The following is a 22184-nucleotide window of genomic DNA, read 5'->3' as shown; positions in this document are numbered from 1 at the left end:
GTTCAGTCACGCCCCTTTCCTGGGGGCGGGGAGAGGAGTGCCCCCCAACGCTGGACCTGATTGAAGACTGCAACACTGCTGTCGGGAAGACTTCGGGGCGGAGCCGTGGAGCGAATAGAAGGAGCTGCGTGCCCAGCGGGAGGGGAACACCTCCGGGAGAGAGAAGAGAGGAGAGCGGGGTGAGGGGGGCTGAGGGGAGCTGCTCAGCAGGGCGAAGCACAGCCCAAAAGCGCCCCTGAAGACCCCCATCAGCGGGGAGCAGTGGACGGCGCCAGCGGCTCGGCTCTCGGGTGCAGCACGGCACATGGCGTCCAGACCCTGGGAGCTGTGTGAGGCGGCTCGGGTCTGCAACCTGTGGTGTGTGGCCAGAGACGCGGTGCACAGGATGGTGCATAGAGTAGGACCTTTGCAGCACTTGGGCAGCTCAGGTCCTCAACCCTCGCAACGAGGCTGGGAGCTCGGTGCAGGAGGCGCCGGGAGCAGACCAAGCCTGGTGCTGCACGAGGCAGCCCGGCCTCCGGCCCACAGCAAAAGGTTGAGTCCAGAGAGCCAGACGCTGCTGGGGTACTGAGCCAGCCGACAGGGCCGAGCCAGAGGCCCGAGACGCCCTGCATAGCGGAGCCCTGTTCCAGGGGACAACGACCCCTCCGGAGCCCATTGCAGGTGAGAGAGCAGCCTGGCACAGAGGGCAAGGGGCACCCACCAGGCCTGGGAGCCGTGAGCTGCAGGGAAGGAGGAGTCCGATGGGGGAGGGGAGTGCCCCCCCACCCTGGTTAGTTAAGGGCTCCTGAAAGGGGAGGGCCCACTGGGAGGCCCCCCTAAAGTACCAGCTTTTTTGTGGGGTTGGGAAAAGCCCACGGGCACTGGGGTTTCCCCTCGGGATTGAGTTTATCTTTGGGGTTTATCTGTTTCAGATCAGATACTTACCTGTGACTTACCTGTGTCTGGAGCACCGGTATGAGGTTGTACATCATTTCCCCAGAGGGTATTGGTTATGTTACTGGTTTCGACATCTTACAAATAAATATATATATTGTACAAATGTTTGTATCCATGATCCTTTCCCTTGTGATAAGTGAATGTGAATAGATGTGTACGTAGAGAAGTCCCCGACTGTCCTGGCCTGGATCTCGAGGGACGGAGGGGAACCGAGCAGTCTGCAGCTCCCACCCCCGGCACACCTCCCAGCTAACAGTCCCCGTCACTCGGAGCAGGGCAGTGTGTACCCAAGTTACCTGGGCTACACTAGCATTTTCTGCTTCGTAATCAGACACGTTCTCCATTGCACCACTGGGCCAGGCAAGCGCTGGTGGTTGCCAGCTGCTGCGGGAGGGCGAGCCCCCCCAGAGCGGTCGAGGAGGCTGCGGGGGCCCAGCTGCAGCCCCCGGACAGGTGTGAAGGGAACCTGCCCTCACCTGGGGGTGGAGGCCTGTGAGACCTGAGGCCAGTGCAATGTAGATTAGCTCAAATGGTAGCCCTGTAGCAGGCACAGAGGGAGCCTGCCCACACCTGGTGTGGGTCCTCTAATCTTCTGTTTGCCTAGAGCACTAATAAATCTTAATCCCTGACAGCCCTTAAGGCAGTTAGCTCACGTGGTAGAGTGCTCTCTTTGCATATCAGAGGTAGTGGGATTGATGCCCGTGTTGGGGTTTCCCCTCAGGATTGAGTTTATCTTTGGGGTTTATCTGTTTCAGATCAGAGACTTACCTGTGACTTACCTGTGTGTGGAGCACCGGTATGAGGTTGTACATCATTTCCCCAGAGGGTACTGGTTATGTTACTGGTTTCGATATCTTACAAATAAATATATATATTGTACAAATGTTTGTATCCTTGATCCTTTCCCTTGTGATAAGTGAATGTGAAAAGGGAACCTGCCCTCACCGGGGCGTGGAGGCCAGCAAGCCCTGCGGGCAGGGCAGCGTGCCACCTTGAGTCCCCCTTGCGCCCACAGCCCCGTCGTGCTTTGCTAGGTCAGCTGGGAGAGCAGAGGACCACGGGCTCGCTTTGTGTAGAAATCCTTAGCTCTCTGGTCTCTCTCCAGCGCAAAGGAAAGGGTTTGCTCTGAGCCAGTCTGCAGCTGGCGGCACCGCAAGCCTGTGTGTCTGGGGTGCAGGTCCTCAGCACCCTTCAGGAAGGAGCATTGGCCAGGCCGTCCTTATGGGAGTTTCTGGTGTCCCTGCCCCAGTCCTTCCTTGCCTTGAGCTTTCATCGGGCAGCCTGGAGCAGATGAGGCTCCCCTATGCCTGGGGGCAGCGGTGGATGTGGCAGCGGGGTGGGATGGTGGCAGGGGGCTGTGTGGTGGGGCATCGTGGAGTGAAGCCAAAGATCTGAGTTTCCTGCCGACAGGACCGGAGCTGGCAGGCGTCTCGTTCCAGTTGTTCGGGAGCCCCTCTTGGTTGGCCGTTGTGCACGGGGACAGAGGAGACTGTGGCGGTGGGGCAGGGGTGGGTGTGAGGGGAGCTGGGGCTGGCGGGGAGTGGGGAAGAGGAGTGCTGGGCTGCAGCAATGGAACAGGGTACCAGCCTGGGAAGTGTACAGGTAGAAAGAGATTAACACATGGACCCGCGGGGCTGGGCCCAGGGCTCCCTGCCCATCAGAGGCTCCCTGAACCACATGAGTAGCAGGGCCCAGGTGGGCATCCTGACCATGGGCATCCAGGGTGGGCAGTGTGCTCTTCCTCCCATCCGGCCAGGCCAGGGCCAGAGGTGAGGTGTGGGCGCCAGGCTCTCTGCAGGCGGCAGTGGCCTCCTGTGGCCATCTGCTCCCAGGAGCCCCATGGGCAACCCCAGTGCTGCCCCCACTCCCTCTCCCACTCCCTGCCATGTGTGGGCTGCTCCCGAGACCAGGGCTGGTGGGACTGGACAGGACCAGAGGGGCAGGCGGGTAGCAGGGGTGGAGCTCATGCCCCCCACCAAAAGCTGGCCCCAAACCCAGCCCCTGCCCCAACCTGGCCCATCCCACGGTGCTGTGGGCCCACCCTGGACACACCACGGAGGCTCAGGGAGCAGATTCAGGCTGACCTGGACAGGTTGGCTCAATGGGCAGAGAGAAATAGGATGCAGTTTAATAAAGAGAAATGTAAGGTACTCCACCTGGGAAGGAGGAAGCCCCCGCACACCTCTAGGTTGGGGAGTGTCCTTCTCAGCAGCTCCGAGGCAGAGAGGGATTCATAGATTTCATAGATTTCATAGACATTAGGGTTGGAAGGGACCTTGGAAGATCATCGAGTCCAGCCCCCCGCCCAAAGGGCAGGACGTCAGCTGGGGTCATAGGATCCCAGCAAGATAAGCATCCAGTTTCATCTTGAAGGTGTTCAATGTAGGCGCTTGAACCACCTCCGGCGGCAGGCTGTTCCAGACCTTGGGGGCTCGGACAGTAAAGAAATTCTTCCTTATGTCCAGCCTGAAACGGTCTTGAAGTAGTTTATGACCATTCGACCTAGTTGTCATCCTTTGGGGCGCTCTGGTGAACAAACGTTCCCCCAGCTACTGGTGGTCACTGCCTCCAAGATGAACATGAGCCGGCAGGGTAACGAGGCCATCAACAAGGCCAATCGCACCTTGTCGTGCATTAGCAGGTGCATGACTAACAGATTGAGGGAGGTGATGCTCCCCTCTATGAGACACTGGTCAGGCCGCAGTTGGAGTACTGTGTCCAGTTCTGGGCGCCGCACTTCAAGAGGGACACGGGGAATCTGGAGAGGGTCCAGAGGAGGCCACTCGCATGACTAGTGGCCTTCGTGATAGACCCTACAGGGGGAGGTTGAGAGAGCTGAATCTCTTCAGCCTTCACAAGAGACGGCTGAGGGGAGACCTTGTGGCCGCCTATAAACTTATTAGGGGAGGTCAATGGGGAATAGGGGACGTGCTGTTACCAAGGCACCCCAGGGAGTGACTAGGAATAACGGGTGTAAACTAGTTGAGAGGGGATTTAGGTTAGACATTAGGAAGACATTTTTCACAGTCAGGGTGGCCAGGATCTGGAACGGGCTCCCAAGAGAGGTGGTGCTATCACCTAGCTTGGAGGTCTTCAAGAGGAGGCTAGATAGTCACCTGGCTGGGGCCATCTGACCTCGGTCCTCTTTCCTGCCAGGGGCAGGGGGTCGCACACGATGAGCCATTGTGGTCCCTTCCGACTCAACAATCTATGAATCTATGAATTTTCTGTTTGTCCAGGGCAATATCAAGCCTAGCCACAGCTTTGGGCACCAGGGAATTGTCGGGTGGTCGAGTGTTTGCTTTGCATGTGAGCGGTAGTGGGATCGATGCCCACATTCTCCAGCGCTTTGTGTTGCCTTTTGTCCTGGCATGCCCGCTTGGGGCCTGCAGCTCCAAATGGGGAATGGGCCAAAGGGCACTTCTCTCTTAACCTGGCATGAGGGCTGTGGGTGCCTGGCCCAAAAGCAACCCAAAGGGGCAGGCAGAAGAGAGCCCTGGGCTCAGAAAAAGCAGTCACTGCGAGCCAGGCAGGAGTCGAACCTACAATCTTCTGATTCGTAGTCAGACGCGTTATCCATTGCGCCACTGGCCCATGCTCATTTATGCTCCCCCAGCTGCTGGTGAAGGGCGAGTGCACACCTGGCAGTCCAGCCTCCCTTCCCCATTCCTGCATTTGCAGTGCTTTGTCTTTCAGCAGGAGGCCCGGAGGAGCGGCGGCTTCCCCTATGCCTGGGGCAGTGGGGGCAGCGGTGGAGGCATCAGCGGGGTGAGATGTGCGGCAGGGAGCTCCGTTGTGGGGAAATCGTGGAGTGAAACCAAAGATTTCCTGAGTTTGCTGCCGACAGGCCCGGACCTGGCAGGCGTCTCGTTCCACTTATTCTGGAGTCTGTCTTCTTCAGCTGTTGTGAGTGAGGGCAGAGATGACCGTGGCAGAGGGAGCAGGGGGTGGGTGCGAGGGGAGATGGGGCTGGTGGGGAGCAGGGAATGGGTGTTCTGGCCTGCGGCAATGGGAATAGGGGCCGTGGGTTTGGAGAACATGCAGGCAGGTGCAGATTAACACGGACCCATGGGGCTCCTGCCATGAGGGGTCTACAGGGTCTGTGTACGCCGGGTGGCACAGAGCCCTAACAGAGACTGGAGTCCGGGTGGTGGCAGCGGTTAGCCCAGTCTTGCCGGTGTACTCCAGAAACGTGGTTGGTCGGCTGGAGACACCCCACGGGAGACACTCCAGGAGGGGTTTTTAGGCCGGTGCAGAGCAGCGGGTGTCTCAGGACTGGAGCGCCCCCAACTAGCCCACCACAGCCTCCAGTTCTCTTTTTGCCCAGGGCCCCCACACATCTGGAGCTGTCTTGTGTCTCGAGGATGTACCTCTGATGGTCGAGCGTGGGAGAGGTCAGAGGATCAATGCCCAGTTTCTCCAGTGCCACCTGGTCCCTTTTGGCCTGACAAGCCTGTGCTGCGGCTGCATCTGAAATGGAGGCTGGGCAAAAGGGCATGCTCTCAGTATTTTGCTGGAGAAGGGCAAAGGAGGGGGTAGAAGGGGATGAGAGTGAGGTGCAGCCGGGCGAGAAGAGCAATGGCAAGCAGCAGGTACAAGAGAGCTCTTGGCTCACAACAAAGGAAGTACGAGCCAGGTAACAGTCAAACCTACAAACTTTTCTTCCTTCTATAGCTGAGCTGGGAGATCGGAGACCTCTAGGTTTGCTTTGTATGAAAATCCTTATGTCACTTGTTCAATTCCAACTTGAAGGAAACTTTTTGCTCTCAGCTAGTCTGTAGTTGGCAGCGCAGCAAGGCTGTGACCCTCTGGCCTGTGGCTTTCAGGCTGCGGGCCCTCAGCACCTGTCACATCGTGGGGGAGTAAGGCATGGGCATCCAGGGTGGTCAGCGTGCTCCTCCTCTCCAGCCAGGCCAGGGCCAGGGCTGGAGCCAGGGGTGAGGTGTGGGCACCAGGCAACCGCAGTCCCACCACCACTCCATCCTCCACTCCCTGCCATGTGTGGGAAGCTGCCGAGACCAGCTCCAGTGGGACAGGACACGACCAGAGGGCTTGGCAGAAGGGCAGGCGGGTAGCAGGGCTGGAGCTCATGCCCCATACCAAAAGCTGGCCTCAGACCCAGGCCCTCCCCCAGCCCTGCCCCATCCCACGGTGTTGCGGGCCCACCCTGGACACTCCTCAGAGGCTGGGGGCCCATCTGCAGCTCTCTGGCACACACAGAGGGAATTTGCCCTTTCCTGGGGGGGGGGGTACGGGGGGTGCCACTGTTCTGTTTGTCCAGGGCCCCGACAAATCTAGGCTTTCCCCCCTGTGCACAGGAATTAGTTCACATGGTAGAGCACTCTCTTAGCATGGGAGAGGAAGCATGTGATAATTAGCAGGATCGATGCCTCTATTTTCCAATGCTTTGTGTTGCCTTTTGAGGTGGCATGCCCGCTCTGGGGCTGCAGTTGAAATGGGCACTGGGCCAAAGGAACATGAAGCAGCAGGAGCAGCAGAGCCCTTGGCTCAGAAAGAAAGGGCCGTACAAGCCAGGAAGGAGTGTGTGGCAGGGAGCTCTGTTGGGCGGTGCATCCTGCAGTGAAGAGGAAGAAGTCCTGAGTTTGCTGCCAACAGGAGCGGAGCTGGCAGGTGTCTCGTTCCAGTTGTTCGGGAGCCCCTCCTCTTCACCCATTGTGTGCGAGGGCAGAGGAGACTGTGGCTGTGGGGCAGGAGGTGGGTGTGAGGGGAGGTTTGGCTGGTGGTAACACATGGGCCCGTGGGGCCTGGGGTCTACAGGGTCTGTGTGTGCCGGGTGGCACAGAGCCCGAACAGAGACTGGAGTCCGGGTGGTGGCAGCGGTTACCCCAGGCTTGTGCGTCTACTCCAGGAATGTGGTTGGCCAGGTGTAGGCACCCCAGGGGAGACGCTCCAAGTGGTGTTTTTGGTCCGGTGCAGTGCAGTGGGTGGCCGAGGACAGGGGGGAGCAGGGCAACCTGCTGGTACTGAGGCTACCCCGGAATGGGTGAGGGTTTTCCAGCACATTCTGATGGAGCTGACCCATTTCTTCAGTGACCAGGAGGCCTACAAGAGACTCTGGAGCTTCCTGGGGACCCTTCCAGTCCCCGCAGGGTGCAGGACACCCACTGGGAGTGGCCGGATGTACCAGAAGTTGCAGGGAGCTTCCCAGCGCAAGGGTGAGACTCTGTTGGCAGATGTTGTGCTTAGAGCCAGTGACAAGGCCTGGTGACCCAAGGAGCGAGCGCTTAGTGTCGTCGACGCCGATCACATACAGCTCCTGCAAACTCCAGGAACGTGTTTGACCAGATGTAGACACCCCAGGGAGACGCTTCAAGCGGGGTTTTTGGTCCGGTGCAGTGAGGGGGGTGGCTCAGCACAGGAGCGCCCCCTACTGGCGCACCACAGCCTCCAGTTCTCTTTTTGCCCAGGGCCCCCACACATCTGGAGTTTTCCAAGTCTAGCTGATGTATCTCTGACGGTAGAGCACATATTCAGCGTGCAAGAGGTCAAGGGCTTGTGACCAATTCCTCCAGGCCCTCTTCCACCGGCATGCCTGCGCTGCGGCTGTGTCTGCCATGGAGGCTGGGCCAAAGGGCACGTTCTCGTGTGTTTTGCTGGACAAGGGCAGAGCAGGGGGCAGAAGTGGATGGGAGTGAGGTGCAGCCGGGTGAGAAAAGCAACAGTAAGCGGCAGGTGCAAGAGAGATATCAGCTCACAAAAAAGGCAGTATGAGGCAGGTAGGAGGTGAGCGTGCAAACTAATCTTCCTTCGATAGCTTAGCTGGGAGAATGGAGGCCTGTAGGTTTGCTTTGTATGAAAATCCTTATGTCACTTGTTCAATTCCAGCTGGAAGGAAACTTTTTGCTCTCAGCTAGTCTGTAGCTGGCAGCGCAGCAAGCCCGTGACCCTCTGCCCTGCGACTTTCAGGCTGCAGCCCTCAGCACCTGTCACAAAGCGGGGAGGCAGGCATGCTGGCGGGACCCTCCTCGTGCAGGTTTGTGGCCTCCCTGCCCCCTTGCTGCCATCGCATGATCTCTCAGCGGGGGCTGGGAGCAGAGGTGGCTTCCCCCTATGCCTGGGAGCAGTCGTGGCAGAGGCAGTGGGGTGGGATGTGTCCCAGGGAGCTCCATGGTGGGGGCATCCTGGTGCTGGGGGGCCGCAGCTCCAGCTGCATGACACCTGCTGGGTGGAGGGGCCAGGCTGAGGCTGGGTCACCTTCACCTCAGTGGTGCTCGTGCCCCCTGGCTCGCCCCGAATGGGCCGTGAAGGCTGGCCGGGCCCGCCCGCAGCCCCGTGGCAGGTGCAGAAGGAACTTGCCCACACCTGGTGTGGGTCCGCTAGTCTTCTGTTTGCCAAGGGCACTAATAAAGTTTAATCACCTGCTTGCAAGAAGGGGAATTAGCTCACATGGTAGAGTGCTTGCTTAGCATGCCAGAGGTAGTGGGATTGATGCCTGCATCCCCCAGTTCACGTTCCCTTTTGTCCAGACGAGGGTGGGTGAAAGGGTAGGCTCCTGTGTGCCTCAGAAGCCCTGCACAGCGAAGCCCTGTTTCAGGGCACAGCGACCCCCTGAAGCCCACTGTAGGCAAGAGAGCAGGCTGGCGCAGAGGGCGAGGAGCACCTGCCAGGCCTGGTAGCTGTGAGCTGCAAGGAAAAGAGGAGTCCCACGGGGGAGGGGAGTCCCCCCTGCCCCAGTTAGTTAAGGGCTACTGAACGAGGAGGGCCCACTGGGAGGCCCCCCCTGAAGTACCAGCTTCTTTGTAGGGTGGGGAAAAGCCCACGAGCATTCATAGATTCATAGATGTTAGGGTCGGAAGGGACCTCAATAGATCATCGAGTCCGACCCCCTGCATAGGCAGGAAAGAGTGCTGGGTCTAGATGACCCCAGCTAGATACTCATCTAACCTCCTCTTGAAGACCCCCAGGGTAGGGGAGAGCAACACCTCCCTTGGGAGCCCGTTCCAGACCTTGGCCACTCGAACTGTTAAGTTCTTCCTAATGTCCAATCTAAATCTGCTCTCTGCTAGCTTGTGGCCATTATTTCTTGTAACCCCCGGGGGTGCCTTGGTGAATAAATCCTCACCAATTCCCTTCTGTGCCCCTGTCAGAAAGCGGGGGAGGCATGCATGCTGGCAGGACCCTCCTCATGCAGGTTTGTGGCCTCCCTGCCCCCTTGCTGCCATCGCGTGATCTCTCAGTGGGGACCGGGAGCAGAGGTGGCTTCCCCCTATGCCTGGGGGCAGTCGTGGCAGAGGCGGTGGGGTGGGATGTGTCCCAGGGAGCTCCATGGTGGGGGCATCCTGGTGCTGGGCGGCTGCAGCTCCAGCTGCATGACACCCGCTGGGTGGAGGGGCCGGGCTGAGGCCAGGTCCACTTTCACCTCAGCAGTGCTCATGCCACCTGGCTCATGCCGAGCCTCCCGTGGAGTCTGGCCGGGCCCGCCCGCAGCCCCGTGGCAGGTGCAGAGGGAACCTGTCCACACCTGGTGTGGGTCCTCTAGTCTTCTGTTTGCCCAGGGCACTAATACAGCTTAATCTCTACCTACAAACAGGGGAATTAGCTCAGGTGGTAGAGCACTCGCTTAGCATGCGAGAGGTAGCGGGATCGACGCCCGCATTCTCCAGTTCACGTTCCCTTTTGTCCAGACCGACCTGTGCTGTGGCTGAGACAGGGCTGGGTGAAAGGCAGGCTCCTGTGTGCCCGGCAGGGGCATTGGCTGCGTGGGGGATGTGGTTCCCCCAGGGGTAAAAAGCAGCAGGAAGCACGGGGCGCATGGGAGCTCTGGGTTTGGGGAATGGGTGAAATGAGCCCTGAAGGACTCCACACGTGTGCAGCAGGCTTGCCTTTCGGAGCTGGGTTGAGTCCCAGGCTTGAAATCTTGCTGTTGTGATTGGTGGAGCTCATCCCCCAATCTGGAGGCAGCAAGAGGAGTTCAGTCACGCCCCTTTCCTGGGGGCGGGGAGAGGAGTGCCCCACAACGCTGGACCTGATTCAAGACTGCAACACTCCTGTTAGGAAGAGTTCGGGGCGGAGCCGTGGAGCAAATAAAAGCAGCTGCGTGCCCAGCGCGAAGGGAACACCTCCGGGAGAGAGAAGGGAGAAGAGCGGGGTGAGGGGGGCTGAGGGGAGCTGCCCAGCAGACCGAAGCACAGCCCAGAATCGCCCCTGAAGAGCCACATCAGCAGGGAGCAGCGGACAGCTCCAGCGGGGTAGCATGCGAGAGGTAGTGGGATCGATGCGCTTGTGTTTTAGTTTGTGCATTTCTGTCCGCTGCGGCTGACATGCAGGCTGGGTGAAAGGGAGGTTCCTCTGTGCCTGGCAGGGGGGCTGATTTGCTGCACGGGGGCTGTGGTTCTCCCGGTGGAAATGAAGCAACAGTAAGCAGCAGGCGCAGGAGAGCTCTTGGCTTGGAGAAAGGGTGGAATGAGCTGGGAAGGACTCGAAAGTAGCATTTTCTGATTCGTAATCAGACACGTTCTCCCTTGCACCACTGGGCCAGGCAAGCGCTGGTGGTTGCCAGCTGCTGCGGAAGGGCGAGCCCCCCCAGAGGTGTGGAGGAGGCTGCGGGGCCCAGCTGCAGCCCCCGGACAGGTGAAAGAGAACCTGCCCTCACCTGGGGGTGGAGGCCTGTGAGACCTGAGGACAGTGCACCGTGCCACCTTGAGTCACACTTGCACCAACAGCCCAATCTCCTTTTGATAGCTCAGCTGGGAGAGTGGAGGACTATGGGCTCGCTTCATGTAGGAAATCCTTAGCTCTCTGGTTTCTCTCCAGTGCAAAGGAAAGAATTTGCTTTTATGGATTCATAGAGTCATAGATGTAGGGGCAGAAGGGACCTAAGTAGACCATCAAGTCCAACCCCCTGCCCGGGGCAGGAGAGAGTACTGGGCTCTAATGACCCCAGCCAGGTGATTGTCGAGCCGCTTCTTAAAGACCCCCAGGGCAGGAGCCAGCACCACTTCCCTTGGAAGTTGGTTCCAGGTCCTAGCCGCCCTGACTGTGAAGTAGTGTCTTGTAATGTCCAACCTGAACCTGGTCTCAAACAACTTGTGGCCGTAATGTCTTTTTACTCCAGAAGGTGCTCGGGGCAACAGGGTCTCTCCCTTCCCCACTGGTAAGTTTATAGACAGCTACCTGATCCCCCCTCAGCCTTCTCTTGTGGAGGCTGAGCAGGGCCCGGGCCCAGGGGTCCCTGCCAATCAGAGGCTCCCTGAAGCAGCACATGTAGCAGGGCCCAGGTGAGCATCCTGGCCATGGGCATCCAGGGTGGGCAGCGTGACCCTCCTCCCCTCCGGCTAAGCCGAGGCAGGGGTGAGGTGTGGGCGCCGGGCTCTCTGCAGGTGGCAGGAGCCTCCTGGGGCCGTCTGCTCCCAGGAGCCCCATGGGCAACCCCAGTGCTGCCCCCACTCCTTCTCCCACTCCCTGCCATGTGTGGGCTGCTCCCAAGACCATCACTGCAGGGACAGGACAGGACCAGAGTGCCCGGCAGAGGGGCAGGCGGGTAGCAGGGCAGGAGCTCATGCCCCCCACTGAAAGCCGGCCCCAAACGCAACCCTGCCCCAACCCTTCCTGCAGTGCTGCGGGCCCACCCTGGACACACCATGGAGGGTGGGGGGCCCAGCTGCAGCCCCCTGGCACACACAGAGGGAACGTGCCTTTGCCTGTGGGCTGGTCCACCAATTTTCAGTCTGTCCTGGGTCCCAGCAAATGTAACACCACTGACACATGCTGGGGAATTAGCTCAAGTGGTAGAGCGCTTGCTTAGCATGCGAGAGGTAGTGGGATCGATGCCTGCATTCTCCACGTTTTTGTGTTGCCTGTTGTCCTGGCATGCCAGCTTGGTGGCTGCAGCTCCTAATGGGGCTGTGCCAAAGGGCACCTTCCTCTGACCCTGACGCTTAGTGTCACCGACCGATCACATACAGCTCCTGCAAAGTCCAGGAACGCGGTTGGCCAGATGGAGACACCCCAGGGGAGACACTCCAAGAGGTGTCTTTGGTCCGGTGCAGCGCGGCGGCTGTCTCAGCACAGGAGCGCCCCCTGCTGGCCCACCACAGCCTCCAGTTCTCTTTTTGCCCAGGGCCCCCGCACATCTGGAGTTTTTCCATGTCCAGATGATGTACCTCAGATGGTCGAGCATGCATTTTGCATACAAGTGGTCAAGGGATCAATGCCCCATTTCTCCAGCGCCGCCTGGTCCCTTTTCCACCGGCACGCCTGCGCTGCCGCTGTGGTTGAAATGGAGACTGGGCCAAAGGGCACGTTCTCATGCGTTTGCTGGACAAGGGCAGAGCAGGGTGAAGGAAAGTTTTTGCTCTCAGCTAGGCTGTAGTTGGAAGCACAGCAAGGCTCTGACCAGCAGCACCTGCGGCAGGGGAATTAGCTCTGCCTCGGAGCTGCAGAGAAGGACACTCCCCAACCTATAGCTGTGCTGGGGTTCCTCCTTCCCAGGTGGAGTACCTTACATTTCTCTTTATTAAATCATACCCTATTTCTCTCTGCCCATTGAGCCAACCTGTCCAGGTCGGCCTGAATCTGCTCCCTGCCCTCCGGTGCACTAACTTTGCCCCATAACTTGGTATCTTCAGTGAACTTGGAGAGGGTGCTCTCCATGCCCTCGTCCAAATCACTGATGAAGATATTGAATAACACTGGTCCAAGGACCAAAACCTGTGGGACCCCACTGCCCCCCTGCCTCCAGGCCGAGAAGGATCCCTCCACCACCGCTCTCTGGTGCGGTCCCTGAGCCAGTTGGCCACCCACCTGACCGTGTAGGCGTCCACCCCACAGTCTGCTAGCTTCCCAGTGAGGATAGGGTGCGAAACTGTGTCGAAGGCCTTCCTAAAGTCCAGGAAGATGACATCAGCCTTGGCTCCCGCGTCCAGGCAGTGTGTGACCTGATCATAGAAGGCTACAAGGTTTGTCAGGCAGGATCTACCTGTGACAAACCGGTGTTGGTTTCCCCTCAGCATCATTTCCCCTGCCAGGCCTGCACAAATGTGCTCTTTGATTGTTTTCTCCAGCATTTTCCCAGGAATAGAGGTAAGACTGGCTGGTCTAAAGTTACCCGGCTCATCCTTTCTCCCTTTCTTGAACATGGGCGCCACCTTGGCCCTTCCCCAGTCCTCAGGGACCTGGCCGGAGCACCACGAGTGCTCGAACAGCCGTGCCAGCAGCTCAGCTATGACACCGGCCAATTCTTTCAGCAGCTGTGGATGGAGGTCATCCTGGCCTGCTGACCTGTACCCATCCAGCTCCTCCAGGAGCCCCTCCACTATTTCAGAACTGACCGTAGGTGGACTGGTGCCCTGTGGACATCCGTCAGTGATCGAGGTGGGGGAATTGGCTTGGTCGGTACTTAGAAATACTGAAGCGAAGAACTCATTGAAGAGCTCTGCTTTTTTCCCCGCGTCAACCACCAGCTGTCCTGGTTTGTCCTGCAGGGGCCCCATGTTGCTCTGAGCTTTCCTTTTGCCCGCTATGTACCTGAAGAAAGACTTTTTATTGTCCTTGATTGTTGAAGCCAGCCTGAGCTCAAGCCCCGGGGCCTTGGTCTGTCTAACTGATTCCCTGCAATAGCGCACCAGGGAGATATATTCCTCCTTGGTGGCTGTTCCCTGCTTCCATCGCCTATACATCTCCTTCTTTGCCCCCAGACTCTCCCGGACTTTCCTGTTCAGCCAAGGGGGCTTTTTTGCCCCCTTACCTCCCTTCCTACGTAATGGGATAGACTCCTTTTGAGCCCCAAGGATCACTCCCTTGAGATACCTCCAGCCCTCCTGAACCCCCACATGCTCCATGTTCCTGAGTTGCATCCCCTCACTAACTAGCCTTCTGAGCTTGCTAAAGTTGGCCCTTCTGAAGTCCAACACCTTAGCCCCACTAGTGACTTTACCCACCTTTCCCTGGATAGTGAACTCGACCAAGTGATGGTCACTATGTCCCAGGCTACCATGAACTATCAGGTGCCCCACAAGATCATCTCAAAATGGGGGCTGTGCCAAAGGGCACCTTCCTCTGATCCTGGCATGAGGGCTGTGGGGTGCCTGGGTCAAAAGCAACCTGAAGGGGCAGGCAGAAAAGAGCCCTCGGCTCTGAATGGGCAGTTAGTGAAAGTAAGGCAGGATTTGAACCAATAAGCTCTCAACTCACAGTCAGATGCGTTATCCATTGCACCACTGGCCCAAACTTACATGTGCTCCCCCAGCTGCTGGTGAAGGGCAAGCCCACACCTGGCGGTCCAGCCTCCCTTCCCCGTTCCTGCATGTGCAGGGCTTCGTCTTTCAGCAGGGGGCCCGGAGGAGCGGCTGCTTCCCCCTATGCCTGGGGGCAGCCCTGGAGGCAGCAGCGGGGTGAGATGTGCAGCAGGGAGCGCCGTTGTGGGGCAATCCTGGAGTGAAGCCAAAAATCTCCTGGGTTTGCTGCTGACAGGCCCAGACCTGGCAGGCATCTCGTTCCAGTTATTCAGGAGTCCGTCTTCTTCAGCTGTTGTGAGTGAGGGCAGAGATGACCGTGGCGGTGGGGGCAGCGGGTGGGTGCCAGGGGAGCTGGGGCTGGCGGGGAGAGGGAATTGGGCGTTTTGGCCTGTGGCAATGGGAGTGGGGGCCGTGGGTCTGGGGAGCGTGCAGGCAGGTACAGATTAACAAACGGGCCCACAGGGCTCCTGCCATGAGGGGTCTACAGGGTCTGTGTGCGCCGGGTGGCACAGCGCCCGAACAGAGACTGGAGTCCGGGTGGTGGCAGCAGTTACCACAGGCTTGCTGGTGTACTCCAGGAATGTGGTTGGTCGGCTGCAGACACCCCAGGGGAGGCACTCCAAGCGTGGCTTTTGGTCCGGTGCAGCGCGGCGGGTGTCTCAGCACAGGAGTGCCCCGTACTGGGCCACCACAGCCTCCAGTTTTCTTTTTGCCCAGGGCCCCCACACATCTGGACTGTCTTGTGTCTCGATCATGTACCTCTGATGGTTGAGCATGCAAGAGGTCAAGGGCTCAATGCCCAGTTTCTCCGGTGCCGCCTGGTCCCTTTTGCACTGGTAAGCCTGTGCTGTGGCTGTGGCTGTGGCTGCAATGGAGGCTGGGCCAAAGGGCATGTTCTCGGTGTTTTGCTGGACAAGGGCAGAGCAGGGGGTAGAAGGGGATGGGAGTGAGGTGCAGCCGGGTGAGAAAAGCAGTGGGAAGCAGGAGCTGCAAGAGAGCTCTTGTCTCGCAAAAAAGGCAGTATGAGCCAGGTAGCAGTCGAACCTGCAAACTCATCTTCCTTTGATTGCTTAGCTGGGGAGCGGAGGCCTGTAGGTTTGCTTTGTATGAAAATCCTTATGTCACTTGTTCAATTCTAGCCTGAGGGAAAGTTTTTGCTCTCAGCTAGTCTGTAGCTGGCAGCGCAGCAAGGCTGTAACCGTCCATCCTGTGGCTTTCAGGCTGTAGCCCTCAGCACCTGTCACAAAGCGGGGGAGGCAGGCGTGCTGGTGGACCCTCCTCCTTTCAGGTTTCTGGCCTCCCTGCCCCCTTGCTGCCTTTGCTTGACCTTTCAGCAGGGGTCCAGAGCAGAGGTGGCTTCCCCCGATGCCTGGGGGCAGTCGTGGCAGAGGCAGTGGGGTGGGATGTGTTTCAGGGAGCTCCCTCCTGGGGGTATCCTGGTGCTGGGGGCCACAGCTCCAGCTTCATGACACCCACTGGGTTGTGGGGCCGGGCTGAGGCCAGGTCCGCTTTCACTTCGGTGGTGCTCATGCCCCTTGGCTCGCCCTGCATGTGCCGCGGAGGCTGGCCAGGCCTGCCCGCAGCCCCGTGGCAGGTGCAGAGGGAACCTGCCCACACCTGGTGTGGGTCCTCTAGTCTTCTGTTTGCCCAGGACACTACTTAATCCTAATCCTGAGAAGTAAGTAGGGGAATTAGCTCAGATGTTAGAGTGCTCGCTTAGCCTGCGAGAGGTGGCGGGATTGATGCCCGCATTCTCCAGCTTGTGATCTCTTTTGTCCAGACCGACCTGTGCTGTGGCTGAGACGGGGGCTGGGTGAAAGGGAGGCTCCTGTGTGTCTGGCAGGGGCATTGCCTGCATGGGGGATGTGGTTCCCCCAGGGGTAAAAAGCAAGAGGAAGCATGGGGCACATGGGAGCTCTGGGTTTGGAGAAAGGGGGAAACCAGCCCTAAAGGACTCCACATGTGTGCAGCAGGCTTGCCTTTCAGAGCTGGGTTGAGTCCCAGGCTTGAAACCTTGCTGTTGTGATTGGCGGAGCTCATCCCCCAATCAGAAGGCCCCTTTCCTAGGGGGCGGGGAGAGGAGTTCCCTCCAACGCTGGACCTGATTGAAGACTGCAACACTCCTGTTGGGAAGACTTCGGGGCGGAGCCATGGAGCAAATAGAAGGAGCTGCATGCCCAGCGCGAGGGGAACACCTCTGGGAGAGAGAAGGGAGGAGAGCGGGCTGAGGAGAGCTGCTCAGCAGGGCAAAGCACAGCCCAGAAGTGCCCCTGAAGACCCCCATCAGCGGGGACCGGCGGATGGCTCCAGCGGGGTGCAGGTCCTCAACACCCTTCACACAGCGGCGGAGGCAGGAGCGTTGGGCAGACCATCCTTGTGTGTGTTTCTGGTGTCTCTGCCCCAGTCCTTCCTTGGCTTGATCTTTCAATGGGGGCCCTGGCACAGATGAGGCACCCCTATGCCTGGGGCAGCAGTGACTGGAGGCAGCTGCATGGGGGGATGTGGCAGGGGGCTGTGGTGCGGCATCCTGCAGTGAAGCCAAAGATCTGAGTACGCTGCCGACAGGCGTCTCGTTCCAGTTGTTCGGGAGCCCCTCTTCTTTGGCCGTTGTGCACGGGGACAGAGGAGACTGCGGCGGTGGGGCAGGGGTGGGTGTGAGGGGAGCTGGGGCTGGCGGGGAATGGGGAAGAGGCGTGCTGGGCTGCGGCAATGGGAACGGGGCAGCAGCCTGGGGAGTGTGCACACAGAAAGAGATTAACACGTGGACCTGTGGGGCTGGGCCCAGGGCTCCCTGCCAATCAGAGGCTCCCTGAACTACATGAGTAGCAGGGCCCAGGCGGGCATCCTGGCCATGGGCATCCAGGGTGGGCAGTGTGCTCTTCCTCCCGTCCGGCGAGGCCAGAGCCTGCGGTGAGGTGTGGGCGCCGGGCTCTCTGCAGGCGGCAGTGGCCTCCCGTGGCTGTCTGCTCCCAGGAGCCCCATGGGCAACCCCAGTGCTGCCCCCACTCCCTCTCCCACTCCCTCCCGTGTGTGGGCTGCTCCTGAGACAAGCGCCGCTGAGACTAGACAGGACCAGAGGGGCAGGCGGGCAGCAGGGGTGGAGCTCATGCCCCCCACCAAAAGCCAGCCCCAGCCCCTGTCCCAACCTGGCCCATCCCACGGTGCTGCAGGCCCACCGTGGACACACCATGGAGGCTCAGGGGCCCAGCTACAGCCCCTGGCACACAGGGGGGATTTGTCCTTGTCGATGGGGAGGGGGCCACCAATTTCCTGTTTGTCCAGGGTCATATCTATCCTAGCCACAGCTTTGTGTGTCAGGAAAATACCTCAGATGGTCGAGTGTTTCCTTTGCATGTGAGAGGTAGTGGGATCAATGCTCATGTTCTCCAGGGCTTTGCGTTGGCTTTTGTCCTGGCATGCCCGCTCGGGGGCTGCAGCTCAAAATGGGGGCTGTGCCAAAGGGCACTTTTCTTTTACTCTGGCATGAGAGCTGTGGGGAGCCTGGGTCAAATGCAATGTAAAGGGGCAGGCAGAAGAGAGCCCTTGGCTCAGAAAAAGGAGACAGTACGAGCCAGGCAGGAGTTGAACCTACAATCTTCTGATTCGTAGTCAGACGCGTTATCCATTGCGCCACTGGCCCGTGCTCACATGTGCTCCCCCAGCTGCTTGTGAAGGGCGAGTGCACACCTGGCGGTCCAGCCTCCCTCCCCCATTCCTGCATTTGCAGGGCTTCATCTTTCTTCAGGAGGCCCGGAGGAACAGCGGCTTCCCCCTATGCCTAGGGGCATCGGCGGAGGCAGCAGCGGGGTGGCTGTGTGGAGCTGTGGCTTGTGGGGAGTGGGTTTGGGGAGCATGCAGCCAGGTGCAGATTAACACGTGGGTCCAGGGCCCCCTGCCATCAGGGGCCGACAAGCTCTGTGTGTGCCGGGTGGCACAGAGTCGTAGCAGAGACTGGAGTCTGGGTGGTGGGAGCGGTTACCCCAGGTGTGCGGGTGTTCAAGAGGAACGTGGTTGGTCGGCTGTAGGCCGGTGCCATGTGGCAGGTGCCTCAGCACAGCAGCGCCCCCTACTGGCCCACCGCAGCCTCCAATTGTCTTTTTGCCCAGGGCCCCCACACATCTGGAGCTGTCTTGTGTCTCGAGGATCAACATGGAAGAGGTCAAGGGATCAATGCCCAGTTTCTCCAGTGCCACCTGGTCCCTTTTGCACCAGCGTGCCTGCGCTGCGGCTGTGGCTGATATTGAGGCTGGGCAAAGGGCACGTTCTCATGTGTTTTGCTGGACAAGGGCAGAGCAGGGTGAAGGAAAGTTTTTGCTCTCAGCTAGTCTGTAGCTGGCAGCACAGCAAGGCTGTCACCGTCCGGCCGGTGGCTTTCAGACTGCAGCCCTCAGCACCTGTCACAAAGCGGGGAGGCAGGCATGCTGGCGGGACCCTCCTTGTGGAGGTTTGTGGCCTCCCTGCCCCCTTGCTGTCATCGTGTGATCTCTCAGCATGGGCCCCGGAGCAGAGGTGGCTTCCCCCTATGCCTGGGGGCAGTCGTGGTGGAGGCAGTGAGGTGGGATATGTTTCAGGGAGCTCCCTCCTGGGGGCATCCTGGTGCTGGGGGGCCGCAGCTCCAGCTGCATGACACCCTCTGTGTGCAGGGGCCAGGCTGAGGCCAGGTCCACTTTCACCTCAGCAGTGCTCATGCCACCTGGCTTATGCCAAACGTGCCGCGGAGTCTGGCCGGGCCCGCCCACAGCCCCGTGGCAGGTGCAGAGGGAACATGTCCGCACCTGGTGTGGGTCCTCTAGTCTTCTGTTTGCCCAGGGCACCAATAAATCCTAAACCTCTGATGTGCGTAGGGGAATTAGCTCAGATGGTAGAGCGCTCACTTAGCATGCGAGAGGTAGAGGGATCGATACCCGCATTCTCCAGCTTATGTTCCCTTTTGTCCAGACCGACCTGTGCTGTGGCTGAGACGGGGCTGGGTGAAAGGCAGGCTCCTGTGCGCCTGGCAGGGGCATTGGCTGCATGGGGGATGTGGTTCTCCCAGGGGTAAAAAGCAGGAGGAAGCACGGGGCGCATGGGAGCCCTGGTTTTGGAGAAAGGGTGAAACGAGCCCTGAAGGACTCCACACGTGTGCAGTAGGCTTGCCTTTCGGAGCCTGGGTTGAGTCCCAGGCTTGAAATCTTGCTGTTGTGATTGGGAGACCCCATCCACCAATCAGAAGGCAGCAAGAGGAGTTCAGTCATGCCCCTTTCCTGGGGGGCAGGGAGAGGAGTTCCCCCCAATGCTGGACCTGATTGAAGACTACAACACTCGTGTCGGGAAGACTTTGGGGCGGAGCTGTGGAGCGAATAAAAGGAGCTGCGTGCCCAGCGCGAGGGGAACACCTCTGGGAGAGAGAAGGGAGGAGAGCGGGGTGAGTGGGGCTGAGGGGAGCTGCCCAGCAGGGCGAAGCACAGCCCAGAAGCGCCGTTGAAGACTTTCATTGGCAGGGAGCGGTGGATGGCTCCAGCGGGGTGCAGGTCCTCAACACCTTCACACAGCGGTGGAGGCAGCAGCGTTGGCCAGACCGTCTTTGTGTGATTTTCTGGTGTCCCTGCCCCAGTCCTTCCTTGGCTTGATCTTTAAATGGGGGGCCTGGCACAGATGAGGCACCCCTATGCCTGGGGCAGCAGTGAATGGAGGCAGCGGTGTGGTGGGATGTGTGGCAGGGGGCTGTGGTGCGGCATCCTGGAGTGAAGCCAAAGATCTGAGTACGCTGCCGACAGGCGTCTCATTCCACTTGTTCGGGAGCCCTCTTTGTTGGCCGTTGTACACGAGGACAGAGGAGACTGCGGCAGTGGGGCAGGGGTGGGTGTGAGGGGAGCTGGGGCTGGCCGGGACTGGGGAAGAGGAGTGCCGGCCTGCAGAAATGGGAACAGGGCACCGGCCTGAGGAGCATGCACGCAGAAAGAGATTAACACGTGGACCCGCGGGGCCCGGGCCCAGGGCTCCCTGCCCATCAGAGGCTCCCTGAACCACAAGAATAGCAGGGCCCAGGCGGGCATCCTGGCCATGGGCATACAGGGTGGGCAGCGTGCTCCTCCTCCCCTCCAGCCAGGCCAGGGCCAGGGGTGAGGTGTGGGCGCCGGGCGCTCTGCAGGTGGCTGCGGCCTCCCGTGGCCGTCTGCTCCCAGCAGCCTCATGGCCAACCCTAGTGCTGCCCCCACTCCCTCTCCTACTCCCTGCCGTGTGTGGGCTGCTCCCGAGACCAGGGCTGGTGGGACTGGACAGGACCAGAGGGGCAGGCGGGCAGCAGGGGTGGAGCTCATGCCCCCCACCAAAAGCCGGCCCGAAACCCAGCCCCTGGCCCAGGCCACGGTGCTGCGGGCCCACCCTGGACACACCACGGAGGCTCAGGGGACCGAGCTATAGCCCCCTGGCACACAGGGGGAATTTGCACTTGCCCTCAGGGAGGGGGCCACCGATTTTCTGTTTGTGCAGGGTCATATCAAACCTAGCCACAGCTTTGTGCGCCAGGGATTTAGCTCAGATGGTAGAGCGCTTCCTTTGTATGTGAGAGGTAGTGGCATCAGTGCCCACATTCCCCAGTGCTTTGTGTTGCCTTTTGCCCTGGCATGCCCACTCGTGGGCTGCAGCTCCAAAAGGGGAATGGGCCAAAGGGCACTTCTCTCATACCCTGGCATGAGGGCTGTGGGTGCCTGGGTCAAAAGCAAGCTGAAGGGCAGGCAGAAGAGAGCCCTTGGCTTGGGAAAGGAAGTCAGTACGAGCCAGGTAGGAGTCAAACCTACAATCTTCTGATTCGTAGTCAGACACGTTTCCCATTGCGCCACTGGCCCATGCTCACCCGTGCTCCCCCAGCTGCTTGTGAAGGGCGAGCGCACACCTGGCGGCCAGCCTCCCTTCCCCATTCCTGCATTTGCAGGGCTTCGTCTTTCTTCAGGAGACCCGGAGGAGCGGCGGCTTCCCCCTATGCCTGGGGTAGCGGTGGCAGCGGTGGAGGCAGCAGCGGGGTGGCTGTGTGGAGCTGTGGCTTGTGGGGAGTGGGTTTGGGGAGCATGCAGGCAGGTGCAGATTAACACGTGGGTCCAGGGCCCCCTGCCATCAGGGGCCGACAGGCTCTGTGTGCGCCGGGTGGCACAGAGTCGTAGCAGAGACTGGAGTCCGGGTGGTGGGAGCGGTTACCCCAGGTGTGCGGGTGTTCAAGAGGAACGTGGTTGGTCGGCTGTAGGCCGGTGCCATGCGGCAGGTGCCTCAGCACAGGAGTGCCCCCTACTGGCCCACCACAGCCTCCAATTGTCTTTTTGCCCAGGGCCCCCACACATCTGGAGCTGTCTTGTGTCTCGAGGATCAATATGGAAGAGGTCAAGGGATCAATGCCCAGTTTCTCCAGTGCCGCCTGGTCCCTTTTCCACTGGCGTGCCTGCACTGCGGCTGTGGCTGAAATGGAGGCTGGGCCAAAGGGCACGTTCTCATGTGTTTTGCTGGAGGAGGGCAGAGCGGGGGTAGAAGGGCATGGGAGTGAGGTGCAGCTGGGTGAGAAAAGCAGTGGTAAGCCACAGGTGCAAGAGAGCTCTGGGCTCACAGAAAAGGCAGTACAAGCCTGGTAGGAGTCAAACCCGCAATCTCATCTTCCTTCTAGACCTGAGCTGGGAGGATGGAGGTCAATAGTTTTGCTTCATATAAATCCCTATGTCACTTTAGGGAAACTTTTTGCTCTCAGCTCGTCTGTAGCTGGCAGCACAGCAAGCCCGTGACCCTCTGCCCTGCGACTTTCAGGCTGCAGCCCTCAGCACCTGTCACAAAGCGGGGAGGCAGGCATGCTGGCGGGACCCTCCTCGTGCAGGTTTGTGGCCTCCCTGCCCCCTTGCTGCCTTTGCATGATCTCTCAGCTGGGGCCCGGAGCAGAGGTGGCTTTGCCCTACGCCGGGGGTGTTACGTCTCAGTTCTGTATTCTTGGGCAACCCTGGCACAGGATGCAGTCTGTCTGACTCACAAAGGACTCCCCCCTCCTCCCTCCCCTCCTCTACCTAAACAAAACTGATTAAGATGCAGTGAGAG

At 59.6% G+C, this 22184-nt stretch overlaps 4 non-coding genes across 4 annotated transcripts; 1 reads left to right on the top strand and 3 right to left on the bottom strand.

Annotated features, from left to right (window-relative positions):
- Positions 1–4460: 4460 nt before the first annotated feature.
- Positions 4461–4533, bottom strand: TRNAR-ACG (transfer RNA arginine (anticodon ACG)). Its single transcript has one exon. It is a non-coding gene; the product is annotated as a tRNA-Arg (tRNA).
- A 4956-nt stretch (positions 4534–9489) lies between these two features.
- On the top strand, positions 9490–9562 carry TRNAA-AGC (transfer RNA alanine (anticodon AGC)). Its single transcript has one exon. It is a non-coding gene; the product is annotated as a tRNA-Ala (tRNA).
- Positions 9563–17702: 8140 nt separating this feature from the next.
- TRNAR-ACG (transfer RNA arginine (anticodon ACG)) lies at positions 17703–17775 on the bottom strand. Its single transcript has one exon. It is a non-coding gene; the product is annotated as a tRNA-Arg (tRNA).
- A 3114-nt stretch (positions 17776–20889) lies between these two features.
- On the bottom strand, positions 20890–20962 carry TRNAR-ACG (transfer RNA arginine (anticodon ACG)). The gene has a single exon. It is a non-coding gene; the product is annotated as a tRNA-Arg (tRNA).
- Between the last annotated feature and the right edge of the window lie 1222 nt (positions 20963–22184).

Source organism: Alligator mississippiensis, chromosome 3 (assembly GCF_030867095.1).
Source record: "Alligator mississippiensis isolate rAllMis1 chromosome 3, rAllMis1, whole genome shotgun sequence".
NCBI classification, from domain to species: Eukaryota; Metazoa; Chordata; order Crocodylia; family Alligatoridae; genus Alligator; species Alligator mississippiensis.
Note: the sequence above shows the minus strand (reverse complement) of the source record. Positions and strands in the feature narration are given on the sequence as shown.